Below are 9,892 nucleotides of genomic sequence, written 5' to 3'. Positions count from 1 at the left end.
AATGAGTAGAAAAATAATTACATCACTCGGCCTCATGGTGGCGCTATAACGGCCAACTTTACGTTTTGCCCCGTAACTCTTGAACCGTAGATCGGAAAATTTAAATTATTTTTTCCCTGGATTCCTTGGGTCGAGACGCATCTCCCGATATAGGCCACGCCCATTTGCGCCAGGATAGATTTTCTGCCATCTTGAATTTTCTCCAAAACACACTTTTTGCTCCTTTTCCTACACATTTTCTTCAAATGTCACAAAAAGCGGTACACATGATCTATGAACCCATGCAATAAACATACTCAAGGGATATTTCGATAGTCCATACCGTTCGTTCGTAACTCGCTTCTAAAGTTAGCGGGAGGGGCCCGTTTGGCAAAACATAGCCATAAATCACAAACAAAAGGTCCAGTCAACACTGAATTTCAACCACAGGTCGGGGGGGGGGGAAACTCAACGAATCCCCAAAAGCATTTCCACTCGGCCTCATGGTGGCGCTATAACGGCCCACTTGCCTCGTAACTCTTGAACCGTAGGTCGGAAAATTAAAATTATTTTTTCCCTGGATTCCTTGGGTCCAGACGCATCTCCCCATATAGGCCCCGCCCATTTGCGTCAGGATAGATTTTCCGCCATTTTGAATTTTCTCCAAAACACACTTTTTGCTCCTTTTCCCACATATTTTCGTCAAAAGTCACAAAAATGGGTACACATGATCTATGAACCCATGCAATGAACATACTCAAGGGATATTTTGATAGTCAATACCGTTCGTTCGTAAGGGGCAGCCAAATTTAGTGGGAGGGGCCCGTTTGGCAAAAAATAGCCATAAATCACAAGCAAAAGGTCGAGTCAACACTGAATTTTAACCACAGGTCGCGGGTGGCATACTCAACAGATCCCCAAAAGCATTTCCACTTCGACCCCTAGGGAGCGTCACAAACGCGCAAAACGTAATTTCAGGGCGACCGACCCTCTCAAAACGAAACACAGACGACACACACTTGTAAAAATTTACTCTGTCAATTCTAGTTATCTAGTAAGTTCTCCTCAATACTTTGGCACCTTTCAACTCCTACATACTTAGTGAGAAAATGAAAAGAAAAACATCAATGTGTTCAGCTTACAGTGGCGACGTGTGCTATTACTTTATACAGCAATCGGCCAAATGGTGGCGCTGTAGGAAGCCTTCGAAAGTGCAAACTTTGAACAGATATAGCTCGTGCTGTGTTTGAGGTACAGCCATGAAACCCGTATACACGTATGCGTCTCCTCATGCCAAACAACTTTTACCCTCTGACTTTTGACCTCTGACCTTTAGATCTCCCACAATTTGGAATTATATGAAAAACAGTAAAAATCTATCTCCTCCTGGGATTTTCGCGTTACGCGCATGAAACTTTTTTCACATGAAGTTTGAACCTATATCTACACAGGCTATGTGGTGAGAAGTTTGTACGTTAAATAATGATTTTTTAATAATTCAATAAATATTGCGGTTTTATGCAAATTATTCTTCGGCCTCTAAATCATACATGCAAAGTTACACGTTCATGGCATTTGGCAAAGATGTAGAGGGTTAGTCAAAATATCACTGAAACCAATCTTATTCCAATCGGCCAAAGGGGGGCGCTATACGAAGCGTCTGAAAATTCAAACTTCAAACGGGCATAAGTCATGACTCGTTTGAAGTCATGCAACTTGCTTACACGCGTGCTTTGACTCGAGCGGAAGACTTCTGTGTCTTTGTTAACTCTCCTACTGCCAGATTATTTATTTATTTATTGGGTCTGGTGCCATCAAAAAGCGGCTTACCTTTGCGACGTTATAGTAGATAGATAGACATTTTTTTTATTATTATTATTATTTTTTTTTTTATTGTGCAATAGTGCACTTTGGTCTGCCAGGCAGCAGAGGGCGGCGTCATGCAAGAATGAATGTGAATTTGCCTGTTATGTGTTGCCGTACATTCACACCAGTCACTGGCCACAGAGCCTCCGGGCCAGAGGAAATCAACAAGGAAGTGAACTGGTCTCTGTTGATGTTAACGCATAATGGATTTTTTACACCATCACCGCGGAAAATGTGATTACAGTACACAGTGGCGGGACCCCTCATCAGCTTACAGACATCAAACCAAGGTACAAAAGAACGAGCCAAAGAACGTACAATTGGCATCGAGGTTCTGTAAAAAATGGGGCGAACGGGAACGTTCAAAGCGTAGTAAGAGTTAAGTAAGCTCCGCCCTTAGATTTTCCGCCATTTTGAGCAGTTTGTAAAACACTTAAACCCACTTTTATTCTGGAATTTTCGCGTCACGTGCACAACACTTTTTTTACGTGAACTTTGGACCAATATCTAAAGATCTGTCAGATCGGATTTTTTTTAAATTGACACATGCTTTTTTAATAAATTCAATGAATATTGCAGTTTTATGCAAATTATTCTTCTGCCTCTAAATCATACATGCAAAGTAACATATTCATGGCATTTGGCAAAGATGTAGAGTGTTATTCCAAATATCACTAAAACCAATCTTACCCCAATTGGCCAAAGGGGGGCGCTATATCATCAAACATATAATTTTGCGAATGTCTGTCTGTCTGAGTGAGTGAGTGAGTGAGTGAGTGAGTGAGTGAGTGTCTGTCTGTCTGTCTGTCTGTCTGTCTGTCTGTCTGTCTGTCTGTCTGTCTGTCTGTCTGTCTGTCTGTCTGTCTGTCTGTCTGAGTGTCTGTCTGTCACAGCGTTTCTCCTCAGTGGCTGGAGCAATTGATCTGAAATCGCATCACCAATAGCATATGAACACACCTGACATAACTGTGAAGCCCGTTTGTCACTTTCACAAATCATATGCTGTATATTAGCATTTTTATGGTGTATCTATATCTATTTAGCCTACAGTACCTTTTGTGACCACACATGTTAAGGGAGGGGCGCTGTTGTTCAGGCCATGCACAATCACACACAAACCCACACACACACACACACACACACACGGGGGGGGGGGGGGGGGGGGAGTGTGTGTGTGTGTGCAGGCGGGCGGACGGGCGGACGGGCGGGGGGGGGGTTCTGGCCCTGTTACAGATGTTGTCCAAAAATCATGCAGATCGGTACACAGTATCTCTGTAGGCGTTAAATGGAACGGGTATTTCTTACATTGATGCTCCTACATATTAGCATGCAAGCACCAGTTAAAGTTACTTTCCATCCCTCATATACTGTGTGCACAGTTCACATCCCATAACCCACACACTGCACATCATTTCGGAGCTCATATCTTTGAACGGGTAAGGGCTAGTTTTGAGCAGTTTGTGAAACTCTTAAACCCGTTTTTATTCTAGGATTTTTTTTTGCAATTTGCATGAAACATTCTACACACAATCTAAGGACCTTTATCTAACATGCCTATGAAGTGCACACAAAAAAAAAAATATATATATATAGCTGCAAGCAGCGATAAAGTGACCAAAACACCTCAAATCACGAACACAGCCTGCGATGTGTGTGAAATCTTGCAAGCACATTCCCACTAGGTCAAGGAACAGATGCCACTCTTCTCACATTGGCCTGTTATAGCGCCACCAGCGGGTCAACTTTTGCATAACACATTTTTGGAACAAAATGCCTCAAATCATGCATGCAGCGTCCGATTGCGTCAGTAACGTCAAAGAGAGCACTGCCTGCGATCTTGACATGTTGTACTTTTATAGCCATTGTTTTCTGGCTTGAAGCGAGCCCACAATTGTTTTGAAGGAACAATATTTTCTAGTTGCTATAGAGTGTTTGTTCAGTAACAGTGTTAAATAGCTCTATATTGTGACAGTAATCATTGCTATAGAGTGTTTGTTGCGGCCGTAGGTCGCAGTTTAGTATCAAAACCTCCACCGGCCGTCCGTCGGTCGGTCGGTCACACGTCACACGTCACACCTTTGCCCTGCTCATATATCCGTTGGTCGCTTGGTCGCTTGGTCGCTTATCTCCCGATTAGGGAGTCTTACTGGTGTACGTTGCTGTGGCAACAGTCTGTTGTTGCTGGTCTGTTTGTGGCCGTAGGTCGCAGTTTAGTATCAAAACCTCCACCGGCCGTCCGTCGGTCGGTCGGTCACACGTCACACGTCACACGTCACACCTTTGCCCTGCTCATATCTCCGCATCAGTATGACATCACACCACATGTGTACACAAACCTTTGTGTACGTTGCTGTGGCAACAGTCTGTTGTTGCTGGTCTGTTAGTGTACGTTAGCAACCACCTTAGCAACCATGGTTTTACCCTAGCAACCAACTGTTTACCCTAGCAACCAACTGTTTACCATAGCAACCATATTTTTTACCCTAGCAACCAACTGTTTACCATAGCAACCATTTTTTTACCCTAGCAACCAACTGTTTACCATAGCAACCATGTTTTTTACCATGTTATCTCAGCTATAAGCCAACCCTGGCAATAAGGTCTGAGTCGAAGAAATGCTTCTTTCCTGGCAAGAATTGCCCCTTTATACTGTAGGGCTCGTTTGTGTATTGTATGACATCACGCCACATCATCGGCTGAGGACTGTGTGATGTCATCATATCTCCATATATGGAGACATAAGTTGCTCATGCCCAAATATGGGCTGGTGAGGTCAGACTTAGTGTGATGCGTAGGTTATCTCCATATATGGAGATTCAACTTCAATGAGTAACCATGGCAAACTGTCAACTGCCCGTATGTCTTGAGCGCAATTGAGAGCCTTCGTTACACCCCTAAAAACCAGTACTTGGGATTTGTTGATGTAAATGTTCACATAGAGTGTAATAATTGGATTGTGGAGATAAGCGACCAACGGTCGCTTATCTCCCGATTAGGGAGTCTTACTGGTTCAGTAACAGTGTTAAATAGCTCTATATTGTGACAGTAATCATTGCTATAGAGTGTTTGTTCAGTAACAGTGTTAAATAGCTCTATATTGTGACAGTAATCATTGCTATAGAGTGTTTGTTCAGTAACAGTGTTAAATAGCTCTATTTTGTGACAGTAATCATTGCTATAGAGTGTTTGTTCAGTAACAGTGTTAAATAGCTAATCATTGCTATAGAGTGTTTGTTCAGTAACAGTGTTAAATAGCTCTATATTGTGACAGTAATCATTGCTATAGAGTGTTTGTTCAGTAACAGTGTTAAATAGCTCTATATTGTGACAGTAATCATTGCTATAGAGCAGGGGTCTTCAACAGGGGGTCCGCGACCCCTAGGGGGTCCGCGGAGGTACTGCAGGGGGTCCGCGAAATTATTGCTTAAAAAAAAAAAGAAAAAAAAAAACATTTCAAAAAATGTTTTTTTTTTTCACATTTATGTTAAAAAATAAATCATGATTCTATCCATTTTGAATAGCTTGAATACATGATTACTATGCAATTGACAGATTGTTGATATTATTGACATTTAATAAGTAGTATGTTTAGAAATGGTATAGTGGTACGGCCCACCCTGCTCGCTGTAACTTGTACATGTTTAAAATAAAAAATATGTCGTAGCCCCGACCCCCCCACCCTACGAGGTGGTAGGGGGTCCCTGCTTCATCTCCCCATCAGTTTGGGGGTCCCCGGCCTGAAAACGTTGAAGACCCCTGCTATAGAGTGTTTGTTCAGTAACAGTGTTAAATAGCTCTATATTGTGACAGTAATCATCGCTATAGAGTGTTTGTTCAGTAGTGTTAAATAGCTCTATATTGTGACAGTAATCATTGCTATAGAGTGTTTGTTCAGTAACAGTGTTAAATAGCTCTATATTGTTTTCAGGCCAGGGACCCCTTAGTTGAGAGAGAGATGAAGCAAGGACCCCCACAACCTGTTCATAGATTTCATCATCGTTTGACAGCACGATCATCGTGTATTTTGGATTCATGCCAATTTGTGTTTTCAGATATTTAACCTCTTGAACCGTCAATACTTAATAAACTTGACCTTTCACTCTGTACTTTGTCTGCTCTTTTTCCCCTCTACATCAAAGCTCTTTGCCAAAAATAGCCGATCTACAAGCTCACAACGCCTCGCAGTGCGAGGCATTGTGAGCTTGTAGATCTGCTATTTTTGGCTAAAGTTCTCCGAATATGGACACTGGGGTTCAAGTGGTTAATACCAGTAAGACTCCCTAATCGGGAGATAAGCGACCGTTGGTCGCTTATCTCCACAAATAGGCCAAAAGTTTGTTTTACCAATTATCAAGACATACGGGCAGTTGACAGTTTGCCATGGTTACTCATTGAAGTTGAATCTCCATATATGGAGATAACCTACGCATCACACTAAGTCTGACCTCACCAGCCCATATTTGGGCATGAGCAACTTATGTCTCCATATATGGAGATATGATGACATCACACAGTCCTCAGCCGATGATGTGGCGTGATGTCATACAATACACAAACGAGCCCTACAGTATAAATGGGCAATTCTTGCCAGGAAAGAAGCATTTCTTCGACTCAGACCTTATCGCCAGGGTTGGCTTATAGCAGCTGTCGGTAGGACCATATATGGATTCTGTTAGTGTGGATCTCCTAACAGGGCATCATCTGGGATACAATCCCTTTTATGCCCATATATGGAGATCCCTAACAGAATCCCTTTCATGCCCATATATGGAGATCCCTAACAGAATCCCTTTTATGCCCATATATGGAGATCCCTAACAGCATCCCTTTTATGCCCACATGGAGATCACTAACAGCTAACAGAATCCCTTTTATGCCCATATATGGAGATTCCTAACAGAATCCCTTTTATGCCCATATATGGAGATCCCTAACAGAATCCCTTTTATGCCCATATATGGAGATCCCTAACAGAATCCCTTTTATGCCCATATATGGAGATCCCTAACAGAATCCCTTTTATGCCCATATATGGAGATCCCTAACAGAATCCCTTGTATGCCCATATATGGAGATCCCTAACAGAATCCCTTTTATGCCCATATATGGAGATCCCTAACAGAATCCCTTTTATGCCCATATATTATGGAGAAATCCCTGCTCTGAGTATCTGACATCAGTGTGATGTCACCTGTTTATGCCCATATATGGAGATCCCTGCTCTGCGTATCTGGTTGCTATGGTAAACAGTTGGTTGCTAGGGTAAAAAAACATGGTTGCTATGGTAAACAGTTGGTTGCTAGGGTAAACAGTTGGTTGCTAGGGTAAAACCATGGTTGCTAAGGTGGTTGCTAACGTACACTAACAGACCAGCAACAACAGACTGTTGCCACAGCAACGTACACAAAGGTTTGTGTACACATGTGGTGTGATTGCGACCGTCAGGGAGCAGTTTACTATGAAAACCTCAACCGGCCGTCCGTCGGTCACACGTGCGGTCGACCGCACGTCACACGTGCGGTCGACGTGTGACGCATCACTCTGACATCACAGAGTCCACAGCTGATGATGTGGCGTGATGTCATACAGTCCACAGCTGATGATGTGGCGTGATGTCATACAATACACAAACAAGCCCTATATAAAGGGGCAATTCTCACCAGGGAAGAGCAGACTTTGTGTGATGTGTAGGTTATCTGCTTTATCTGTGGAGAGTGTATGTCACAGAGTCCTTTTATAGCGATTGAAATCATGATGAGGTCACGATGAGTCATCTATGCCCAAATATAGATTTCTAGGTCAGATGGCCCATGGAGTTTGTGATGTCAAACCTAGCAACCCAATATAAACAAACCTGATGTCAGACCTGAAGTATCCTTTTATACCCATATATGGAGATACAGAGATCTCCATATATGGGCATATTAGAAAGCCCATATATGGGCATATACGGATGACATCAGGGATATCCATATATGGGCATAAAAGGGACAAGGGCTTACAGTTAAGAGATCTCCATATATGGGCATATCAGAAAGCCCATATATGTTCATATACTGATGACATCAGGAATATCCATATATGGGCATAAAAGGGACAAGGACTTACAGTTAAGAGATCTCCATATATGGGCATAAAGGGACAAGGACTGTTACAGTAGATATAGAGATGTCCATATATGGGCATAAATGAACAAGGACTGACAAACACTGAGATCTCCATATAACCTATGGGAATATAAGGGACGAGGACAATGCGTAGCATTGTGAGCTTGTAGACCTATTTTCTAAATATTGTTGTACATTAAAAACTTGAAATGGGTCGTTCTGCATAGTACTTGGGATTTGTTGATGTAAATGTTCACATAGAGTGTAATAATTGGTAAAACAAACTTTTGGCCTATTTGTTGCGACCGTAAGGTCGCAGTTTAGTATGAAAACCTCCACCGGCCGTCCGTCGGTCACACGTGCGGTCGACCGCACGTCACACGTGCAGTCGACGTGTGATGAGGTCACGATGAGTCATCTATGCCCAAATATAGATTTCTAGGTCAGATGGCCCATAGAGTTTGTGATGTCAAACCTAGCAACCCAATATAAACAAACCTGATGTCAGACCTGAAGTATCCTTTTATACCCATATATGGAGATACAGAGATCTCCATATATGGGCATATTAGAAAGCCCATATATGGGCATATACGGATGACATCAGGGATATCCATATATGGGCATAAAAGGGACAAGGGCTTACAGTTAAGAGATCTCCATATATGGGCATATCAGAAAGCCCATATATGTTCATATACTGATGACATCAGGAATATCCATATATGGGCATAAAAGGGACAAGGACTTACAGTTAAGAGATCTCCATATATGGGCATAAAGGGACAAGGACTGTTACAGTAGATATAGAGATGTCCATATATGGGCATAAATGAACAAGGACTGACAAACACTGAGATCTCCATATAACCTATGGGAATATAAGGGACGAGGACTGTCAGCTTGTAGACCTATTTTCTAAATATTGTTGTACATTAAAAACTTGAAATGGGTCGTTCTGCATAGTACTTGGGATTTGTTGATGTAAATGTTCACATAGAGTGTAATAATTGGTAAAACAAACTTTTGGCCTATTTGTGGAGATAAGCGACCAACGGTCGCTTATCTCCCGATTAGGGAGTCTTACTGGTGGAGATAAGCGACCAACGGTCGCTTATTGCGACCGTCAGGGAGCAGTTTACTATGAAAACCTCCACCGGCCGTCCGTCCGTCCGTCCGTCGGTCGGTCGGTCGGTCGGTCACACGTCACACGTCACACCTTTGCCCTGCTCATATCTCCGCATCAGTATATAGGGCTTGTTTGTTTATTGTATGACATCACGCCACATCATCAGCCGTGGACTCTGTGATGTCATCGTATCGCATCAGTATATAGGGCTTGTTTGTTTATTGTATGACATCACGCCACATCATCAGCTGTGGACTCTGTGATGTCATCGTCTCTCCATATGTGGCCATCTCCGTATATGGAGATATAAGTCGTCCATGCCCAAGTATGGGCTGGTGAGGTCAGACTTTGTGTGATGCGTAGGTTATCTCCATATATGGAGATTCAACATTCCAGGCAATGCTCTCTTCCCTGGTGAGAATTGCCCCTTTATATAGGGCTTGTTTGTGTATTGTATGACATCACGCCACATCATCAGCTGTGGACTCTGTGATGTCATCGTATCTCCATATATGGCCATCTCCGTATATGGAGATATAAGTCGTCCATGCCCAAGTATGGGCTGGTGAGGTCAGACTTTGTGTGATGCGTAGGTTATCTCCATATATGGAGATTCAACATTCCAGGTGTAACTATGGCTACCCGTATGACGTGAGAGGTGGAGGTTGTGATATTTGTGGAGATAAGCGACCAACGGTCGCTTATCTCCCGATTAGGGAGTCTTACTGGTCTCCCGATTAGGGAGTCTTACTGGTTATATGATTGCGACCGTCAGGGAGCAGTTTACTATGAAAACCTCCACCGGCCGTCC

This window comes from Nannobrachium achirus, assembly GCF_963921795.1.
Source record: "Nannobrachium achirus genome assembly, chromosome: 18".
Lineage (NCBI taxonomy): Eukaryota > Metazoa > Chordata > Actinopteri > Myctophiformes > Myctophidae > Nannobrachium > Nannobrachium achirus.
Note: the sequence above shows the minus strand (reverse complement) of the source record.